This window comes from Gymnodraco acuticeps, unplaced genomic scaffold (genome assembly GCF_902827175.1).
Source record: "Gymnodraco acuticeps unplaced genomic scaffold, fGymAcu1.1, whole genome shotgun sequence".
NCBI classification, from domain to species: domain Eukaryota; kingdom Metazoa; phylum Chordata; class Actinopteri; order Perciformes; family Bathydraconidae; genus Gymnodraco; species Gymnodraco acuticeps.
Genome location: NW_022990186.1, coordinates 1 through 23,920, shown reverse-complemented (window position 1 = coordinate 23,920; position 23,920 = coordinate 1). Strand labels below are relative to the sequence as shown.

At 41.3% G+C, this 23,920-nt stretch overlaps 1 pseudogene; it reads right to left on the bottom strand.

The window, feature by feature from the left end:
* Positions 1-18,668, bottom strand: part of LOC117547268 — a 33,880-nt pseudogene extending 15,212 nt beyond the window's left edge.
* Positions 18,669-23,920: the final 5,252 nt, after the last annotated feature.

Here is a 23,920-nt window from a genome sequence, read left to right as displayed (position 1 = left end):
CAATGCACCAACCTTCAGCTGAAGCAGTCCCTGGGTGGGAACACTCTCCAGCATGTACAGGACCTCAGAAGGAGGCGTGTCCTCGTCCTGAGATAACAGAGTGACACTGGAGATGAGCCGGCTCTCTCTGGCTCAACTTCCAGGCCGTTGTTCCTAAAGGACACATGATGGGATGATTTTCAGTTAATATCAGTGCAGGAAGAAGGACTCAGATTCTTACTTAAATCAAAGTATTTGTAATACAATGTAGAAATATCCTGTTACAAGTCAAATATATGAGTGCAAAAGTATTAGAACCAAAGTATAGTTAAAGTGCTAAAAGTAAAAGTACTATTATGCAAATTGGCCCTTTTCTTAATAATGTTTATTATGTCACTGGATTATAATTAGTAATGCAAAAATGTGTTTTTTTCCCGCAGCTAATAAAGATGGAGCTCGTTTTGTGATTTATTATTCTCCATATGAGTAGTATTAACAATGCTGTTTCAATCACATTAGTATGCATTCAAAGTGACAGGTGACACGCCCCCAATTATGCAAATAATCTAAGTCCCGCCTCCCATTGTTCGAGATCCTTTGATGTGAGTGGGTACAATTATGTTAATGAGCTAAGTCCCGCCTCCCTTTGTTCGAGATCCTTTGATGTGAGGGGTGAGGTGTTATAACAGGTAGGTGTGAAAAGCCCCCCTGTGTAGTGCCTTTGTTGTCTAATCCTTTGATGTGTGATTAAGGCAGTCTCTTTGAAGTTATGGTCTGGCCCCTGTCCCCTCACACCCCTTTGTAGTCTAATCCTTTGATGTGAGGGGTTGAGGTGTTATAACAGGTAGGTGTGATTTCACACCGGTGTGTTATAAGCCTCTGATGTTAATCTAGGTGTTGATTAAGGCAGTCTCTTTGAAGTTATTGCGTGAGACTGTCTGGCCCCTGTCCCCTCAGAGCCCTTTGTTGTCTAATCTAATTAGCCTTTGATGTTTGCCCTTTGATGTGAGGGTTGAGGTGTTATAACAGGCAGGTGTGATTTCACACCGGTGTGTTATAAGCCTCTGATGTTAATCTAGGTGTCTCTTTGAAGTTATGCGTGAGACTGTCTAGCCCCTGCCCCCTCCCCGCCCAGGCCTCTCCCCCTTTATCCACCCTTCCTGTCACACGATATGAGGCCAGCAGATAGTTGGGGGTGGAATTAGGTGAAAATAGAAATCCATGCAGACTAAATAAAAAGCCAGTCTTTTCCACTCACCAAGTCACCTTTCAAAAAAGAAAAATGGCCAAGAGACGCATCGATATGGGTTTAATCAGCGAGACGCCTGTGACAACTTACCGCCATCCGTCCGGAGCGCCAATCAAGAAACGGTTGCAGTATCTGTGCCGGGTTCAGACGCCTCCAGCCGAAGAATTTCATGGCGAATGAACTGCATTTTACAATCTGAAGAATGGAGAAATGTATGGAACCCGTAGTGTTAAAGCGACACTGACCTCAACAGATTGGGCTGTGTTAACTCTGGTGTCTTCCAGAGATCTCCACGTAACCACTGTATCGGAAGAAGTACTGCATCAAGAAACCATAGTGGAACCAGCGGTGTACAAGATATTTGCAAAGAAAAGCAAAGAAACGCAGACAGCATGCGAGATCAAAGAAGAGTTTTCACCGCTGCCCCTCAATGTGGAGGAAGAAGAAGGAGATATTCCCCCGCCGCCAGAAGTGAGAAGAGTCCTAACAAGCACCGTCTGGGAAACTAAAAGCGGACCATCGGGGCGATGGTATTACCGCGCAAGCCATTTGGTGACGCTGGGGAAGGACCCCTCTGATGATTTTGTTTTGGAGTATTTCAACTCTACATGCGGGGTTTTTCAGACATCCTTGCGGGTGCCTCTGACTGCTTGGCTGAAAATGATTGATGGAAAAGCTACAAAGCTTAAAGAACTTTTTAAACAGAGTCAGACATTGATCGACATTATACTGGTGAAAAAGACTCTCACTTTTGCAGAGGACTCCGCCTCCCATCAACATAACAAGTCACACCCTCCTCACCAGATCATTTAAAACTAAGGACCCCTCAAAAGAAAAGCATTGTGTTTTCTACCTATGTAAAAGGTCTTACGAAAATGTGTTATCTCTGTATCAAGATGATGTGTTTAAAAATGAATTTTGTGAAAAATACCAATGGTGTGAGAGACGTCATAAAGACACTCATTTTAACCACAGTGTTTGTTCTCTACAAATATTTAAATATTGTTACAAAATGTAAAAAAATAAAAATAAAAAGGTATGGAGACAAAATTAATTCAGGTGACTCCGTCTTTATTAGGAAAACAAAAATATAATACAAATGGTTTAGGGGGTAAAATGTAACCATCTTGGACTTAATATTCTAACAAAATACTTTATCTGAATACATTTTCTTTTAAACGCACTTTTGAAATTATGTATTTATTATTTCAGTGGAACAATCCAGTTTTGTAACATCAATGCTTTTTTCTCTTTCTTATGTTACTAAGATACTTTTAGACACACTTTGGCGTATGCAACATTTAACAACTGGTAGAATATGAAGTACTTTGTACGGAATTTCTTTTAATGGCAGGGTTTTTTTAAAAAAAACACTTGTTCAGTTAAACAAGGTTTTTTCTTTTCTGATAACCTTACATATTTTAGTTATTTTCTGCTACCAAGATACTTTAAGATACACCTTGATGTACGCAACACTTAACAAAGGGTATAATATGAAGTACTTGGTAAGGAATGGGGTTTTCTTTAAGGGGTGCAAAAACTTTAGAACTGGGTAAAATATTCATTAATTTGTAATGAATTGAGTTTTTTTTCTTTTGATTTTCAACATACTATTTGTACACAATGAATTTTCAAATTTCTGACAAACTATACTTTTTGACTTTTTCCGTAAAATCTTGACAAACTATTACTTATTCTTAAATTTGACCTATTGCTGCTTGGTTGGAAATGATAGATGAAAAAGCTACAACGCTTAAAGAACTTTTTAAAAACTCTCAATTCTATAAATGACTCCCCCCATTCAACGCAATAAGTCCCACCCTCCAGCAAATCATCTAAAACGAAGGACCCCACTAAGACAACCGTTGTAAACTAGCCATGGATCTGAGAAAAACCAAGACTCCCCCCGCGAGTTGCAGCCAGGAACAGACTCCTGGACTACCAACATCACCACCATTTTGGACACCCGAATCTTGCAATACTACTGCTGCTGACTTTGCTCCTTGGGCCAAGACGTCTCTGTTATGGACACAGTGAAATCGGTGTTGGTTGATATTGTGGAGAGGGTGATACATCGGTACAAAGAAGAAATCTGCAACGGGTGCCGAGTCAGTCACCCCGGCCAGAGGCAACACGATTTTCTGAATGACATGCCCGTTTTTCTTCAGAAACAATTACAACGCGTTAATGAAAAGACTCTGGCTCACCGACTTCATTACTGAGATCGACCAGACTCTTATTGATAAAGACATTTTCACGGATGATTGGAGGATCCAAGGCGCTTCAGAGGCTTTTCTTCACAATCTCAAAAATTGCAGACGCCTCAAGGAGAGACTTGAAAAGATCCATGCCGAGTTGGATGGAGAAGAAGAAGACTAATAACCAGCAGTTGACTGAAGCCAGGGATTTGTTCGATACATTGACTTTTTTTTCTTTAAAGTAAAATAAAATGGGAAACTACTATGCAAAACGCTCTGTATATATTGATCATAATGTAGTCAATATCCTTTTAATAAGTGTGGTGATGAGGACGATTGAAAACAGAACGAGTAGTGACCCCTGTGTAAAAGGAATGGCTGAAGTTTGTAAACTGGAAGACATTTTGGATATCGTTCGTTCTGGCAGTACTATTCCGGGTCATTGGGAAACGATTGTAAACGAAACATCTAAAGTGGTCCTGGAATCTTCATTTTCCGAAACATTCTGTAACATTACCTCAGAAATGAAACAAACATCAAAAGTGTATCATGTGCTCTCATTGTATGCTCTGTTTGTAGATGTAATGCATCTTTGTGTCGAAAACAGCATACACATGAATATTTGACTGAAGTGAAAAAACTCCAAGATGATATTTCCAGTAATATGGGGAATTCTAAGCTGGAGACGGTCCTGGGGATGTTACAATCAGTATAACTATTGATTTTGTGTGTGAAATTTTTTTTGTGAAATTTTTAAATAGGACATTTTTAAAAACAAAAAAAGTGTTTTTTACATTTAAAAAACTGTTGTCTTCATTATAGCAAGGGGAGCGTGTCTGATACATGTGTATTACAGTCCTTCACATGCACTGTTGTCTTCATTATAACAAGGGGAGGATAACAGGGAAGATGTAGGATAAATGTGTATTGAAACGTGCGTATTATACACCCACAGAAACACAGAAACACAGAAACACAGAAAAGAAACATAGAAACAGCAGAAACACAGACACACAGAAAACACTAGTATGGTTTTTGTGTTTTCAGTGTTTTCTGTGTGTCTGTACACACAAAGCACAAATCATTTAAAACAAACCCTGAATCAAATTTAGAGAGGACCATTAAGAGTCAGATGCTTGACTAAATCTACTAAAACAAAGTACTTCATTATCTACTTTTCAGCTTTTATACACAAAAGTGTATCTTTCAGTAACTTTCTCAGAGAATTTAAGCATAAACCTGTCAAATGTTCAAAACAGCCTTGTTTTACTGAAATAGCCTCAAAATCACAAACTGCCATTAAGAGTCAGAATCCTAATTAAATCTACTAAAACAAAGTACTTCATGGTAGTGGTCAGCTTTTAAACACAAAAGTGTATCTTTCAGTAACTTTCTGAGAGAATTAAGCATAAATCTGTCAAATGTTCAAAACAGCCTGTTTCACTGAAATAGCCTCAAAATCACAAACTGCCATTAAGAGTCAGATGCTTGACGAAATCTAATAAAACACAGTACTTTCATGGTAGTGATCAGCTTTTAAAAAGAAAATTGTATCTTTCGGTAACTTTTTGAGAGAATTAAGCATAAATCTGTCAAACAGAAAACACTGAAAACAAAAAACCATGCTAGTGTTTCTGTGTGTCTGTGTTTCTGCGTTTCTGTGTTTCTGTGTTTCTGTGGGTGTATAATACGTATGTTTCAATACACATTTATCCTACATCTTCCCTGTTATCCCCCCTTGCTATAATGAAGACAACAGTTTTTAAATGTAAAAAAACACTTTTTTTATTTTTTAAAAATGTCCTATTTACATTTTTATTTTTTCACACACAAAATCAATAGTTATACTGATTGTAACATCCCCAGGACCGTCTCCATCTTAGAATTCCCCATATTACTGGAAATATCATGATGGAGTTTTTTCACTTCAGTCAGAATATTCATGTGTATGCTGTTTTCGACACAAAGATGCATTACATCTACAAACAGAGCATACATGAGAGCACATGATACACTTTTGATTTTTGTTTCATTTCTGAGGTAATGTTACAGAATGTTCGGAAAATTAAGATTCCAGGACCACTTCAAATGTTTCGTTTACAATCGTTTCCCAATGACCCGGAATAGTACTGCCAGAACGAACGATATCCAAAATGTCTTCCAGTTTACAAACTTCAGCCATTCTTTTTACACAGGGGTCACTACTCGTTCTGTAGGCTGTTTTGAACATTTGACAGATGTATGCTTAATTCTCTCAAAAAGATACTGAAAGATACACTTTTCTTTTAAAAGCTGACCACTACCATGAAAGTACTTTGTGTCAGTAGATTTCGTTAAGAATCTGACTCTTAATGGCAGTTTGTGATTTGAGGCTATTTCAGTGAAACAAGGCTGTTTTGAACATTTGACAGATTTATGCTTAATTCTCTCAAAAGTTACCGAAAGATACACTTTGTGTTTAAAAGCTGACCACTACCATGAAAGTACTCTGTGTCAGTAGATTTCATCAAGCATCTGACTCTTAATGGCAGTTTGTCATTTTGAGGCTATTTCAGTGAAACAAGGCTGTTTGAACATTTGACAGATTTATGCTTAATTCTCTCAAAAAGTTACGAAAGATACACTTTTTTTTAAAAGCTGACCACTACCATGAAAGTACTGTGTTTGATTAGATTTCGTCAAGCATCTGACTCTTAATGGCAGTTTGTGATTGAGGCTATTTCAGTAAACAAGGCTGTTTTGAACATTTGACAGATTTATGCTTAATTCTCTCAGAAAGTTACTGAAAGATACACTTTTGTGTTTAAAAGCTGACCACTACCATGAAGTACTTTGTTTTAGTAGATTTAATTAGGATTCTGACTCTTAATGGCAGTTTGTGATTTGAGGCTATTTCAGTGAAACAAGGCTGTTTTGAACATTTGACAGATTTATGCTTAATTCTCTCAAAAAGTTACTGAAAGATACACTTTTTTTAAAAGCTGACCACTACCATGAAAGTACTCTGTTTAGTAGATTCGTCAAGATCTGACTCTTAATGGCAGTTTGTCATTTTGAGGCTATTTCAGTTGAAACAAGGCTGTTTTGAACATTTGACAGATTTATGCTTAAATTCTCTGAGAAAGTTACTGAAAGATACACTTTTGTGTATAAAAGCTGAAAAGTAGATAATGAAGTACTTTGTTTTAGTAGATTTCGTCAAGCATCTGACTCTTAATGGTCCTCTCTAAATTTGATTCAGGGTTTGTTTTAAATGATTTGTGCTTTGTGTACAGAAAAACACTGAAAACACAAAAACCATACTAGTCTGTGTTTGTCTGTGTTTCTGCGTTTCTGTGTTTCTGTGGGTGTATAATACGCACGTTTCAATACACATTTATCCTACATCTTCCCTGTTATCCCCCCTTGTTATAATGAAGACAACAGTGCATGTGAAGGACTGTAATACACATGTATCAGACACGCTCCCCTTGCTATAATGAAGACAACAGTTTTTAAATGTAAAAAAACACTTTTTTTATTTTTAAAAATGTCCTATTTACATTTTTATTTTTTCACACACAAAATCAATAGTTATACTGATTGTAACATCCCCAGGACCGTCTCCAGCTTAGAATTCCCCATATTACTGGAAATATCATGATGGAGTTTTTTCACTTCAGTCAAATATTCATGTATGCTGCTTTCGACACAAAGATGCATTACATCTACAAACAGAGCATACAATGAGAGCACATGATACACTTTTGATGTTTGTTTCATTTCTGAGGTAATGTTACAGAATGTTTCGGAAAATGAAGATTCCAGGACCACTTTAAATGTTTCGTTTACAATCGTTTCCCAATGACCCGGAATAGTACTGCCAGAACGAACGATATCCAAAATGTCTTCCAGTTTACAAACTTCAGCCATTCTTTTACACAGGGGTCACTACTCGTTCTGTTTTCAATCGTCCTCATCACCACACTTATTAAAAGGGTATTGACTACATTATGATCAATATATACAGAGCGTTTTGCATAGTAGTTTCCCATTTTATTTTACTTTAAAGAAAAAAAGTCAATGTATCGAACAAATCCCTGGCTTCAGTCAACTGCTGGTTATTAGTCTTCTTCTTCTCCATCCAACTCGGCATGGATCTTTTCAAGTCTCTCCTTGAGGCGTCTGCAATTTTTGAGATTGTGAAGAAAAGCCTCCGAAGCGCCTTGGATCCTCCAATCATCCGTGAAAATGTCTTTATCAATAAGAGTCTGGTCGATCTCAGTAATGAAGTCGGTGAGCCAGAGTCTTTTCATTAACGCGTTGTAATTGTTTCTGAAGAAAAAATCGGGCATGTCATTCAGAAATCGTGTTGCCTCTGGCCGGGGTGACTGACTCGGCACCCGTTGCAGATTTCTTCTCTGTACCGATGTATCACCCTCTCCACAATATCAACCAACACCGATTTCACTGTGTCCATAAACAGAGACGTCTTGGCCCAAGGAGCAAAATCAGCAGCAGTAGTATTGCAAGATTCGGGTGTCCAAAATGGTGGTGATGATGGTAGTCCAGGAGTCTGTTCCTGGCTGCAACTCGCGGGGGGAGTCTTGGTTTTTCTCAGATCCATGGCTAGTTTACAACGGTCGTCTTAGTGGGGTCCTTCGTTTTAGATGATTTGCTGAGTGGAGGGTGGGACTTATTGCGTTGAATGGGGGGAGTCATTATAGAATTGAGAGTTTTAAAAAAAGTTCTTTAAGCGTTGTAGCTTTTTCATCATTTCCAACCAAGCAGCAATAGGTCAAATTTAAGAATAAGTAATAGTTTGTCAAGATTTTACGGAAAAAGTCAAAAAGTATAGTTTGTCAGAAATATGGAAAAGTCATTGTGTACAAATAGTATGTTGAAAATCAAAAGAAAAAAACTCAATTCATTACAAATTAATGAATATTTTACCCAGTTCTAAAGTTTTGCACCCCTTAAAGAAAACCCCATTCCTTACCAAGTACTTCATATTATACCCTTTGTTAAGTGTTGCGTACATCAAGGTGTATCTTAAAGTATCTTGGTAGCAGAAAATAACTAAAATATGTAAGGTTATCAGAAAAGAAAAAACCTTGTTTAACTGAACAAGTTTTTTTTAAAAAAACCCTGCCATTAAAAGAACAAATTCCTTACAAAGTACTTCATATTCTACCAGTTGTTAATGTTGCATACGCCAAAGTGTGTCTAAAAGTATCTTAGTAACACAAGAAAAGAGAAAAAAGCATTGATGTTAACAAAAACTGGATTGTTCCACTGAAATAATAAATAAATAATTTCAAAAAGTGCGTTTAAAAGAAAATGTATTCAGATAAAGTATTTTGTTAGAATATTAAGTCCAAGATGGTTACATTTTACCCCCTAAACCATTTGTATTATATTTTTGTTTTCCTAATAAAGACAGAGTCACCTGAATTAATTTTGTCTCCATACCTTTTTATTTTAATTTTTTTACATTTTGTAACAATCTTTAAATTTGTAGAGAACAAACACTGTGGTTAAAATGAGTGTCTTTATGACGTCTCTCACACCATTGGTATTTTTCACAAAATTCATTTTTAAACACATCATCTTGATACAGAGATAACACATTTTCGTAAGACCTTTTACATAGGTAGAAAACACAATGCTTTTCTTTGAGGGGTCCTTAGTTTTAAATGATCTGGTGAGGAGGGTGTGACTTGTTATGTTGAGTGGGAGGCGGAGTCCTCTGCAAAAGTGAGAGTCTTTTTCACCAGTATAATGTCATCGATGTCTGACTCTGTTTAAAAAGTTCTTTAAGCTTTGTAGCTTTTCCATCAATCATTTTCAGCCAAGCAGTCAGAGGCACCCGCAAGGATGTCTGAAAAACCCCGCATGTAGAGTTGAAATACTCCAAAACAAAATCATCAGAGGGGTCCTTCCCCAGCGTCACCAAACGGCTTGCGCGGTAATACCATCGCCCCGATGGTCCGCTTTTAGTTTCCCAGACGGTGCTTGTCAGGACTCTTCTCACTTCTGGCGGCGGGGGAATATCTCCTTCTTCTTCCTCCACATTGAGGGGCAGCGGTGAAAACTCTTCTTTGATCTCGCATGCTGTCTGCGTTTCTTTGCTTTTCTTTGCAAACACCAGAGTTAACACAGTCCAATCTGTTGAGGTCAGTGTCGTTTTAACACTACGGGGTCCATACGTTTCTCCATTCTTCAGATTGTAGAAATGCAGTTCATTCGCCATATAGTTGAATACATAACCCCAAACATCGCCATTTTTCAGAGTCCATTCTTCATGAAGATCTTCGGCTGGAGGCGTCTGAACCCGGCACAGATACTGCAACCGTTTCTTGATTGGCGCTCCGGATGGATGGCGGTAAGTTGTCACAGGCGTCTCGCTGATTAAACCCATATCGATGTGTCTCTTGGCCATTTTTCTTTTTTGAAAGGTGACTTGGTGAGTGGAAAAGACTGGCTTTTTATTTAGTCTGCATGGATTTCTATTTTCACCTAATTCCACCCCCCACTATCTGCTGGCCTCATAACGTGTGACAGGAAGGGGTGGAGAAAGGGGGAGAGGCCTGGGCGGGGAGGGGGCGAGGGCTAGACAGTCTCACGCATAACTTCAAAGAGACACCTAGATTAACATCAGAGGCTTATAACACACCGGTGTGAAATCACACCTGCCTGTTATAACACCTCAACCCTCACATCAAAGGGCAAACATCAAAGCTAATTAGATTAGACAACAAAGGGCTCTGAGGGGACAGGGGCCAGACAGTCTCACGCATAACTTCAAAGAGACTGCCTTAATCAACACCTAGATTAACATCAGAGGCTTATAACACACCGGTGTGAAATCACACCTACCTGTTATAACACCTCAACCCCTCACATCAAAGGATTAGACTACAAAGGGGTGTGAGGGGACAGGGGCCAGACAGCATAACTTCAAAGAGACTGCCTTAATCAACACATCAAAGGATTAGACAACAAAGGCACTACACAGGGGGGCTTTTCACACCTACCTGTTATAACACCTCACCCCTCACATCAAAGGATCTCGAACAAAGGGAGGCGGGACTTAGCTCATTAACATAATTGTACCCACTCATATCAAAGGATCTCGAACAATGGGAGGCGGGACTTAGCTCATTTGAATAATTGGGGGCGTGTCACCTGTCACTTTTCATGCATACTAATGTGATTGAAACAGCATTGTTAATACTACTTATAGGCAACCTAATCCCTAATAGTACATAATAATTCATTAGTTGATTTATATTGTTAATAAATAATATAAACGGGCAAATTAACTAATGATGTCATATTAAAGTAGTAAGTACAAAGTACAATATTTGCCTACAAATTGTAGCTGGCTATCAAGTAGCATAAAAGGGAAATAATCAAGTAAAGTACAGATCATATCAAATGTACTTAAGTTTAGTATAGAGTATATTTACTTAGTAAATGTGCACCACCGGTTAATATTGGTGATTAATAAACAGAAAGTGAAGTGATTCTGACCGGACGACGTGAGGCTCCTCATCGTTGAGCGGCAGCACCATCACCACCACTCGTCTCTGGAGCTGGTGCCTGCCATCCGTCAGCTGGAGGGTGAAACTATCCTCCATGTTCTCTGAGTCGTCGTGCATGTACATCAGATCCATACCTGCATGCAAATGATATAACAGATGTATTTGTCTTTTAGAAATATGCTATAGTATATTTAGAGTTAAATGATAGTATTATCCTACAAGCATTGTTTCATTTAATTAATTGTATGTGAATGTCCCCCTGTGAAGGAATTTTGACTCCGATTTATTTCCTGCCATTATAGCATGCTATGAATCATAAATAAGTGGAGAATGGTTGATGTGATACAAAACTAATCAAAGGCACATTTATTATCTTGGTGGTGACACCAGATTCCAGGAACTTGTATAAATTGTTATTCATCACAACTTATTATTTTGCCCTCATCTTTAAGCTGCACAAGGTTTATAAAAAAAAGAAGGTTTTGTTTTATTTTTCCAAAATATCTGATCCTAGTTCATAGCCCTCCAGAGCCTCATGAGCTAACATGACAGCAAAGCCAAAGAGGACCCCTTTAATGTTTTCAATATATGCTGTCCCAATCGATCCATGTGTACATGTACGCTAAGTAGTAATACAGTAGTTCCTAAATGAAACTGCTCACTACAAGGTCTGTGTATTTTCATGAATTGCTGGGTTATGATTTTTGGAAAAATGTATTGTTTGGCACACATCACAAGACAAGTCCTGCCTAGTTCAATTATATTTAAAATAAGGCAGGCATAGCTCTGGACACTATCCCCAACACTTGGAAACTCACACCACAACAAACTAGAGTGATAAATGGCACTACATGTAAGTCAGAAACATGTTGTCCCTTAAATGTCTGAGAGCTGAGGTTTCCAATTAGGAACTAAAATGCTTTCTTTTCCCACAAGACAAGTATCCAGCATTAGTATTTATTACTTAAACCTAGACCACAACTACACTGAAACTATTTGTAACCCAAAGTCAGAGGTGGAAGAAGCAACACAGAATATTCAATATAGCAATACTGCAGTGTAAAAATACTCAGTTACGAGTAAAGGTTGTGTATCCAAAATTGTACTCAAGTAAAAATGCATTAGCATAGAAAAATACTTCAAGTACCAAAAGTAAAAGTATGCGTTATGCAAAGTGGCTTTTCTAAGCAGCAGATATTTTTATTATTTGTATTCATTGTATTATAGTTATTAATGCATTCAAACTGGGATTCTTTTTTAGAAATAAGGCCTGCTTCTCCACAAGTGCGAGGAAATGGCTTGTAGCTGCCACATTTTTGCCGCTCTTGGACTACGGGGATGTTGTGTACATGAACGCCTCAGCTCACTCCCTTCATCTGCTGGACGCTGTCTACCATGGGGCTCTGAGGTTCATAACCAACTGTAAACCCCTCACACACCATTGCACGCTGTACTCTTTAGTCAACTGGACATCATTATCAATGCGCAGATCACTGCACTTGTACAAACTCATCTATACCACTATGCTTGGACTGCTGCCCCTCTACATATCCACTTACATATCACACAACCAGTACAGCTATAGACCACGATTTCAAAATGACATCACTCTGTCCGTCCCCTCAGTACGCACGGTGCTTGGGAAAAAAGCCATATCATACTCTGCCCCGTCGACCTGGAACACACTTCAGCAGGAACTTAAGCTGACCAATTTGATACCCATCACGGATTTTAAACTCATTTTAAAAAAGCTGGAGAAATCATCTGTGGGTGTTTGCACCTGCTATATCTGACTACTGTATATGGATTTCAATGACTACTTTTTTACGATGTTGTATTTTAGTGTTGCCTCTGTGTTAGGCTAAATAAAATAAGGCTAAATAAAATAAAAATGCCTCTCTTCTGAACCAGCACCTTACCATGGTAGAGAGGTTTGTGTGCCCTGATGAACTTGGGGGCTGTGTTGTCTGGAACCTTGTGTTCCTGGTAGGGTCTCCCATGGCAAATTGGACTCAGGCAAGGGGCCAGACTAAGATTGGTTCAAACGACCTCATGAAAGAACAACAAAGAAGTGAGGATGCCCGGCCGGAGGAAGCCCGGGGTCCCCTTCTGGAGCCAGGCCCAGAAGGAGGACTCGTCAGCGAGCGTCTGGTGGCCGGGCTTGCCACGGAGCCCGGCCGGGCACAGCCCGAAAAGGCAACGTGGGCAACACCTCTGCTTCTCCGTCCCGCGGGCCCACCACCTACGGGAAACAATGATGGGGTCGGGTGCGCTGCCAGAAGGGTGAAAGCAGTGAAAGCAGAGGGTCTCGACGGACCAGACCCGGGCGACAGAAGCTGGCTTTGGGGACGTGGAACGTCACCTCTCTGGGGGGGAAGGAGCCGGAGCTTGTGCGGGAGGTGGAGCGTTACCAGTTGGATCTGGTTGGGCTCACCTCTACGCACAGCGTTGGACTCTATTCTTCTCGGAGTTGCTCAAGGTGTGAGGCGCCGGCGGGTGTGGGGATACTCACAAGTCCCCGGTTAGGTGCTTCGTTGTTGGAGTTTACCCCAGTGGACGAGAGGGTCGCCTCCCTACGCCTGCGGGTTATGGGGGAGAAAACTCTGACTGTTGTGTGTGCTTATGCACCAAACAGCAGTTCAGAGTATACGGCCTTCTTGGAGACCCTGGAAAGAGTCCTGTATGGGGCTCCTGAAGGGGACTCTTTAATCTTGCTGGGAGACTTCAACGCACATGTGGGCAATGATGGAGACACTTGTAGGTGCGTGCGTGATTGGGAGGAACGGCCCCCCTGATCTGAACCGGAGTGGTGGTTTGTTACTGGACTTCTGTGTGCTAGTCATGGATTGGCAATAACAAAACCATGTTCGAACATAAGGATGCTCATAAGTGTACGTGGTACCAGAGCACCCTAGGCAGAAGGTCCATGATCGATTTCGTTATCGTATCATCTGACCTGAGGCCGTATGTTTTGGACACTCGGGTAAAGAGAGAGGGGCGGAGTTGTCAACTGATCACCATCTGGTGGTGAGTTGGGTCGAGTGGCGGGGGAAGCCTCTGGATAGACCTGGTAAGCCCAAACGTGTAGTTCGGGTGAACTGGGAACGTTGGAGGAAGCCCAAGTTCAGGAGGCCTTCAACTCACACCTCCGGCGGAGCTTTTCGGGCATTCCTGTGGAGGTTGGGGACATTGAACCAGAGGGGTTGGTGTTCAAAGCCTCTATTGCCGAAGCCGCAGCGGAGTTGTGGTCTCAAGGTCTTAGGTGCCTCAAGGGGCGGTAACCCTCGAACCTCCTGGTGGACACCGGTGGTCAGGGAAGCCGTCCGACTGAAGAAGGAGGCCTTCAGGGATTTGTTATCCCGGGGGACTCCCGAGGCAGTTGCAAGGTACCGACAGGCCCGAAGGGCAGCAGCCTCAGCCGTGGCTGAGGTAAAGCAGGTGTGTGGGAGAAGTTCGGAGAAAACATGGAAAAGGACTTTCGGGCGGCACCAAAGTTGTTCTGGAAAACTGTCCGACACCTCAGGAGGGGGAAGCAGGGGACCATCCAAGCTGTGTCCAGTAAGGATGGGACGTTGTTGACCTCAACTGATGGAGTGTTAGGGCGTTGGAAGGAACACTTTGAGGAACTCCTGAACCCGACAACTCCGCCCTCTATGTTAGAGGCAGAGCTGGAGTATGACGGGGGATCAACACCAATCTCCCGGGGGAGGTCACTGAGGTCGTCAAACAACTCCACAGTGGCAAAGCCCCGGGGGTGGATGAGATCCGCCCAGAAATGCTGAAGGCTCTGGATGTTGAGGGACTGTCATGGTTGACACGTCTCATCAACGTTGCGTGGAAGTCGGAAACAGTACCGAAGGAGTGGCAGACCGGGGTGGTAGTTCCCCTTTTCAAAAAGGGGGATCAGAGGGTGTGTGCCAATTACAGAGGCATCACAACTCAGCCTCCCGGGAAAGTTTACTCTAAGGTACTCGAAAGGAGGGTCAGGCCGATTGTCGAACCTCAGATTGAGGAGGAACAATGCGGATTCCGTCCTGGTCGTGGAACGATGGCTCAGCAGGATCACACTTTATCGAGTGTGAAGCGGCTGGGATGAGGATCAGCACCTCTAAATCTGAGGCCATGGTTCTCAGCAGGAAACCGATGGACTGTCCACTCCAAGTAGGGAATGAGTCCTTACCCCAAGTGAAGGAGTTCAAGTATCTCGGGTTCTGTTCTCGAGTGAGGGAACAATGGAGCGTGAGATGGGCCGGAGAATCGGAGCAGCGGGAGCGGTACTGCAGTCGCTTTACCGCACCGTTGTGATGAAAAGGGAGCTGTGCCAGAAGGCAAAGCTCTCTGTCTACCGGGCCATTTTCGTTCCTACCCTCACCTATGGTCATGAAGGATGGGTCATGACCGAAAAGAACGAGATCGCGGATACAAGCGGCCGAGATGGGTTTTCTCCGCAGGGTGGCTGGTGTCTCCCTTAGGGATAAGGTGAGAAGTTCAGTCATCCGGGAGGGACTCGGAGTTGAACCGCTCCTCCTTCGCGTCGAAAGGAGCCAGTTGAGGTGGTTCGGGCACCTAGTTAGGATGCCACCTGGGTGCCTCCCTAGGGGGGTGTTCCAGGCACGTCCAGCTGGGAAGAGACCAAGGGGTAGACCTAGGACCAGGTGGAGGGATTATATCTCTTCGCTGGCCTGGGAGCGCCTTGGGATCCCCCAGTCAGAGCTGGTTGATGTCGCCAGGGAAAGAAAGTTTGGGGCTCTCTGCTGGAACTGCTACCCCCGCGACCCGACCACGGATAAGCGGGAGAAGATGGATGGATGGATGGAAAATAAAATGTGTTCATCACTGTAATGTTGCACTTGGTAAAAGTGGGCCTTATTTTAATTATTTCCAATAAACCCCATTTTATACACTACTGTATAGCTTTACCTATAATAATATATAGTAATGTGTGTCGATTTGTATTTATAACCTAAATAAAAGTAACTAGTAACTAAAACTGTAAAAGAAATGCAAAGTTACAGAACGTTTACAAAAAATTACAACATTTACTAAATGTAGCTTAAACCTAGACCACATTTAAACTGAAACAATTTGTAACTCATAGCATTTTAATGAGTCTTATGGGTGAGACTAGGCAATAGAACTGACATGTGAAAAGTACCATTAGAGAGATCTGTCATTGAGAAGTCGACCACAGGGGACTGATGAGCGGCCTCTTGTCTCTTGTAGATCTTCCTCTCACTGCTGAGGGTGATGATGCTGCCGTGGTGGGGGGGTTTGACCACACTGAAGAGCAGAATGTCCTGAGGAACGTCCAGATCCAACGCATGTAGAACTGACACGTCCAACTGCTTCATTTCTCCTTCTCGTACCTCAACAGAGAAGACATAATCAAACACTGGACCACATGCTGAGAACAGATGTGATTAGTCTTGTGTAACTTACTGTGATGTTCCGAGCCACAAACTGTGGGGATCTCATCGTTGGTGGGGTTTGATGATGATGTAGAAGGGGACGTGGGCAGAGCTGTGTTTTCCGTCTGATATACAGAGCAGGAACTGGTCGGCTGTGGGCTCCATCCTCTGATGCCTGGACTGGACGTATTAATATGGCCGTCCAGGATATCTTGGTAGGAAAAGGAAGCTGGGGAGAAGGAAGTCAGAACTTAATCAGAAAAAAGTCAAGTCAAGAGTCAACTTTCTCTCTATATATATAATATATATATATACACACATACAGAATATACATATACACACATTAAGAGGTATACAATTGAAAAAGAAGGCACAACAGTAAATATATAAAAATAGCAGTCAACACAGTAAATTTGAACGGATATGGGTGTAAGTCAAGTAGACTTCTAATTGGATGAATATATGACAATAGCAAAATATATATACAATAAGTTCAGTAGTTCTGTAGTGCAAATAACTGGTGCTGGAGGTGGTGTGTGTGAAAAACATGTGATATTCAATGTGTTTCACCTATTTGAGGATCATTGACTGATGATAATGCATACCTATGCTTATGCCTGTGTTGCTTTTCTCAAAGCCAGGACTAGGCAGGACATTTTCAATGTAGCCAAACTGGGGGGGGGAAATCAGACTGAGCACCAGTTGGTCCAGAACAGTGTCACGTCAGAGGCCTTCAGGTGAGAAGCAGTGATAGGGGAAGACCCCCCTCATCTACAGAAAAGATGTCTCCTGTAAACAAAAAGGACAAATCATGCTAAAACAGGGGTTTCCAAATCAATTTCATCGGGGGCTACATTAGCATTATGACGACTGGTTTTGAACAGAATTCTGGCTGCCTTTATTGTAAAGTCAGCATACTGGGCTCTGTGTATGGAGCTGATGTGTGCTGTAATAGATTGTATCCCAACACACTGCCTGGAGTCTACATTAAATGATTGGCCATATAAGCATAATACTTGTGTATTGGTGGTAGGCCAACTACAATTATTTTAAGCTTTAAATAATGTTTCTATCAATGCATTTAAGGCCAAGTAATTCCTGCTTTTCAATAGTGAATTGTGCCTTACAATTGTGGTCTAAAATTATATTGTGTGTGTGTGTTTCAATTTGGTTTAATGCAATTAAAATGACTAAACTAGGCCGATTAACATGTGAACAAAGATTGACTGCTGAATTGAAGTCTAATATTCAAATATATTTAAGCTTTGTTTTGGCCCTTGCCATGTTTGAGGAATATTGGGATTTGTTTGCAAAACATGGAGCTAAAAGAGGAATCAAAACTTCTTGTCCCCCTTTACAAGCTAGTCATTTTATCCACTGTTAACATGATGGCTCACCTACTTTTTCACAAAACAACATAGTATGCCACTGAAACGGCTGACCTTTAGACATTTTGCTGTAGTAGGTTCACATACAGTATGTCACACCAAATATTTGTTCAATGAAATAAACAGCTGTTAACAAATATTCATGGTATCGTTTTTTCAAAACAACTTGCTTAATAACATATTGCCCATTTCACTGAGTTAGAAATAGCCAGTGGTGGATAGTCACAAAGTACATTTACTCAAGTACCAGTACTTAAATACAATTTCGAGGTACTTTGACATTACCTAGGTATTCTCAGTTTTGCTACTTTATACTTCCACTATACTACATTTTACAAGCTAATATTGCACTTCGTACTCCACTACTATAATTTGACAACTTTAAGATCATTAGCTTATACATATTTTAAATAATTTGTTAAATGAACATTGACATATAATGATGGTTAAGATATCCAGCAGCAGTATATAAAGTAAATCCAATTTGCTTGACATTTAATAGCTGTGATAGGAACACAGCAATGATCACAATAGTAACCCAGTGACTCATATATATATATACGATTCTGAAATCAGCAGTTACACATAAGGAGTACTTTAAGCCGATACTTTTGTACTTTACTTAAGTTAGAGTTTGAATGCAGGACTTTTACTTAACAGAGTACTTCAAATGTAGAGGTAAAAACCTGAGTATCTTCCACCACTGGAAAAGGCCCACCTGTTGTCAGAGAAGGTGTTTGGCTTGTCGACTGGAAACACGGTGACCTTGAGATCGTACACAGGCAGACTGGGTCGCAGCTGAGGCAAGTCTCTGGTCATGGGGGGGGTTCTGCGGCGCAACATGGATGAGAGGTCTCTGTTTCTCCGTCAGAAAACAACAAAGGTGATGGTGTCATGCCGAGGAGTGAGTCCAATCTCCAGTCCTGAAACAACAATCACATCAAGAACATTTAGAGACAGTACCTATTGTTCTGTATGGGGTTATACATGTACATTTATATTACTGTATTTGTCTCCACATGCTCTTTCAAAAATGATTGTCCAGCTATGAATGTTAAAAATGACCTCAATCATATGTAAAATGAAATGATACTGAAGAAGAACGAAAAAAAAATAAGCTCCTGTTCAGCATAATGAAAAATCACCAGCAGTTTAAAAAACATTTCAGCATTTAAACTGATGTTTCCTCTGTGTACTTTATACCAAGAATACAACACAAAATGACTTCACCCTATAAAGATAGTTAAATAATATAACAGCAAACGTTCTCCTCCATATCAGCTTACTGTAAAAATACTCAATTTCAAGTAAAAGTACTGCATGGAGAATGGTACTTAAGTAAAAGTATTTAAGGACGATTAGTCAAATGTACTCAAAAGTATTAGGAGTAAAAGTACTCAATAGTGGCTTTCACACTAAGTACTTTTCCCAGGAATAGTTCCCGGAACTTAGTTCCCCGAAATCTTTAGTTCCGCAACTATCTAGTAGATCGCGTTCACACCGGAATAGAGTGAGAAGAATTTTCTAATCATAAATCTATCGATTCGAACATTATAAAAGTAGGGTAGACATGTGGAGTTTAAAAACGTGATCCGTCTCTTAAATGTGTGTCAACCACAGACCTTATTTCGAGCTATTTTCCAAAATCCTATAGAGAAATTGCATTGCTTTTTTGTCGAGGGAACCGGAAGAAGCTTCCTTCCGGGTTTTAGGACGCCTCACTGCACCACTCTAGGTGTTTCTCAATGTCAAGGAAGGATCCTTCAGAGCCACTATTTCAAGGATGCTACGTCATCGAGTCCCGCCGAAGGACTGTTCCAATGTCCAGGATCCTTGGAATTCTACCGAGGACTGAGTCCTTCGTTGCGGGAAATTTCAAGGATGCACCAGTGTATCCTCCGCGTTCTTAAAATCCCCACAATGCTTTGCGCACGGACCAATTTCCCAAAATCTGTGGCGGAAATGGCTGAATCCAGGCAGTACACATTTAAATGTAAGTTCAGTGGCCAGTGGTGTAGTGGGCGTTGGACGCGGGGGATCGCCGTCCCCTCACTTATTTGGAGCATGATTTTTTTGAATAGTCTAATAAATATAAAATCATTGCCAGTGTTATCAGTTGCAATGTGTATTTGTTGTAATAATGACAAAAACATAATACATTTCACAGTAATTATAATAACAAATAAAAGCGATTTCCTTAAAAAAGTTTGATTCGTCATCACGCTCGTGACCCCTCGCCACCCGCCGATTTTTCAGCAGCTCTTTCCCTCAAGAACGCAAACGAAACAGCTCTATAATGGCAGGCAAACATTTTTTACTTGACTTCTTTTCTAAAAAGAATATAATTCACGAGAAGAAAAAAAAGCTGCTACTAGTACTACATCATCAGAAGAGCCGCCGAAAGACGTGGATAATGCTAGCACTAACGTTAACGTTAGCTGCGCTAGCAACGTTCCCCTGGCTAGCTCAAGCTCACCTTTCCCAGAGGAATGGACGGAGGAGATGTGGCGGAGGAAACAAGATACCTGTGGATAGACTGCAAAGCTGGGAAACTGGGCTGCAAAGTTTGTTCATCCATTACGGATTTATCAGTCTTCAAAACGCAAGGTTCAAGATTGGCAGATGAATGGCATTCATACACCATCGCTTACAGTGGAAAAGACAAGAGCGGCATGTTGACGTCCCTCAGATTTATTTTTTTAAACACAAAGAATCAAATGGACACACTGCTGCACAGCGGATTCAAGACTCAAAAAAAGGAAACACTTGAGAAGGTCTGTGACAATATGCAACCCAGTCTCACGGCATTTCGTGTTATAGTCATATTTAATCTATTGATTCGTAGGGGTGTAACGGTTCACAAACATTTTGGTTCGGTACGTACCTCGGTTTTTAGGTCACGGTTCGGTATGTTTTCGGTACAGCAGAAAAAATTATCACAAAACATAAAATATTTTTTGGGGGTTTTTAATTATTATTAAACTGTGAATAATGTATTCACTCAAATAAATACAAAATATAATAAAATAAACATTAAGGTGCAGCATTTCGATGAACTGAAATAATCTGTGCTTGAACTGTACTGTATAGTACACACCTAAGCAGCCAGCTTGACACTAGGACTTGCTTGCTTGTCATTGTATTTTCATGTTTTTTTAAAGAAAAATGAACTTGTCCACATTGCTTGCCGAAAGGGCAGATCTGCTGGCACTAACAATGTCTCCTGCTCTGGAGAACACTCTCTCGCTAGGGACAGAGGATGAGTCAACGAGTCTGGGATGTAAAACTACATTGATTGTGTACCTCAAATGTGAAACGGACAAGAGCTGTGAACCACATTTTATGTTTCTGGATTTGATTGAACTTCCAGACCAGAGAGCCGACACAATTACGCAGCACTTGTTGAAATGCCTCCAAGGAAAAGGTTTCGATGACGCTTAAGCATTTAATTTAATTTGCAAGTGATGGAGCGAGCATCATGTTGGGACGAAAATCAGGTGTAGCCAAACAGCTTTCTGAACTGTACCCTAATAGTCACCTGGCATTGCCTAAATCATCGTTTGGAGCTGGCTGTGGGGGACACGGTGTCTGACGTGAGTGGTGTGAACCATTTCCAAGCATTTATGGATAAATTATACACTGTGTACAGCAGATCACCCTTAAACCAACGAGAACTGGCAGAGTGTGCTGCTGAGTTGCATCAACAAATAAGAAAAATAGGCTGTGTGTTAAGCACGAGATGGGTGGCCAGTTCTTATCGCACAGTATCCGCTGTTTGGAACAACTTTGAGTGACTGTGTGCACACTTTAGCTTTGCGATGACGGATGAGAAACGATCAGCAAACGTTAGAAAGCTGTATCAAGGTCTGTTAAAGCGGCTGACTTCAAAGCAGTTTCTTTTAGATTTAGCGCTTATGTGTGATACACTGAATGAGTTAGCCCTTTTGTCAGAATGTTTGCAAAAGCGCACAACATCAGTAGCCTACGCCGACAAACTGATCCACCGGAGCATTCGTTTTATCAATGGACTGGGGGAGCGACCTGGGACCAAGGTCCTTGCTAGTGATGTGTCGGTCGCGAACAAGCCGATTCTTTTGAACGGCTCTTTGGTACGAACGAGGGGAACCGAGTCGTACTTGGTGAGAGCCGTTCTTGTTATCGTTCAATCGTTGGTCCGCACTCACTGCCTGCCAAAATCCACTCGCCTTTTAAAAAGCTTGATTTTGTTCCCCAAACGTATTCTGTGAAGACCCGCCCCTACTCTGATTGGTAGGTTTCCACAATAATGTGGAGGGAGAGTCCTCTCCAGTCAGACTGAGAGGCTGATAACTACAGCTCAGTGAGGTATAGGACTCTGAGTGTTTAGATAGTTCACTTTAGTCTAAGTTCAACGGTTTGGTCACAATTTATGTAAACACATATTTCCAAGGCACTCCTTTATAATTATTGGGATAAACAGGTTTGAAATCATTCCAATGTATACTATAGGACAGTAACCAAAAATCCTTTAAAACTGGAGAGATAAAAAAAATGCATAAATAAATAAATGTTAAGGTAAAATAAGATATGAATGAACAACACAAATCAAATAAGTTACATTCATTTGTTATTGGCTATGGTAGGTTATTGGTTATGTTCACATACTTATTTGATTACATCCACTTGTCTAAGATGACAACAGAGACTTTCAACCCAAAACTAGCTGTTGACTTGTGGTTTAGTTGTGCTAATCGCAGACTAAACCAGAGAGAAAGTAGTAGGCCTACATCATCAGCTACCATGTCTGACAGAGAGGAAGACAGAGACAGTGAGGAAACAGTGAGGAGAACAGTGAGGAGAACAGTCAGGAGGGTAGTGATGACAGCTTGAAGGATTACTGGTCGTGCTAATGTTGTCTTGTGTTCACCTCTGCATGTGTGTTCTGTGTTCACCTTTGCATGTGTGTTCAGTGCCGTGGTCTGGCAAATAAGTCAAGACCCCCTCAAAAGTTACGGTTTATTTCATTTTAAGGATGAGCACCAAGCAACATCTCCAGGTGCTCCTTTGAGAACCAGGGCAAAAAAGTTATGTGCACCCCTGCCTATAAATCCCTGAGGGAGGATTACGCAATGAAGCCGCTGACGTCACTTCTTCTTCTGCTTTGGGTTTACTGGCATGCCGCAAACAACTTCACGGCATATACTGCTGCCCGAAGTCCCCGGCCGGAAGTCCCCGGATTTAGTAAATCGCCAGAAGCGCCGACACCTCTCTCATCACTCCACCGCAGAGATGGAGACTCGAGTTTGTGACTCGGACTCGAGTCGCACTTAAGTTGCACACACAGAGACTTCAGACTTGACTTGGACTCCTGCTCAAAAGACTTCGGACTCGACTTGGACTCGTGTTTTGGGACTCGTGAACAATCATTGTGTTTTCTATTTTTGGCGTATTAAAGGTGGGGTAGGTTTTGAGAAACCGGCTCGAGATCGCTAGAATTTGAAAATACACAACCGGAGAAAATCTGCCACTTCCTCACAGAGCCCCTCCTCCAACACACACGAACGCGCACATGACCAATGAGGGCACGAGATAAGTTTGTGCCCCGATGGAGGCTGACAGGCAGGTAGGCCATCCAGTTATTTTAGCCAGGCCGGCTATCGGGATGTTTAAGAGCATTCCATGGAATATAACAAAAAGTGTGTCTCGAGCCGGTTTCTCAAACTTACCTACCCCACCTTTAACTTACATTAACGTCATGGTAACACCATGGCGACCGGCGGCACACCTGCAGCTGTACCGCTTGTAATTAGGTTCAACTATAAAAACTTCTAACAAAACGCCGGCGGCACCAACAAAAGGAGTGCACACTGCAAAGTCTGCAATATTAAAATCAAGGATGCTGGTGCAACAACATCAAATTCATCAGGCAATTGAAAACTCACCCGGAGAGGTCAGTCACATTAACGCATATGGATGGTTAGCAAACATGTTTAGCTCAGCATCAGCTATGTAATGTTAACTTAGCTTGCTACTAGCTTTGTAACTGAATATTTGAAAAGATGAGTGAATGTTTGCTTGTCACACTTGTTTGCGTTGAGTGGCGTTGACATCCAACTCTTGAGATGACATAAAAAAGGTTGGTAACGTTAATCATTACGTTCCGCTGCCACCATCTACTGGCTAACGTTAAACG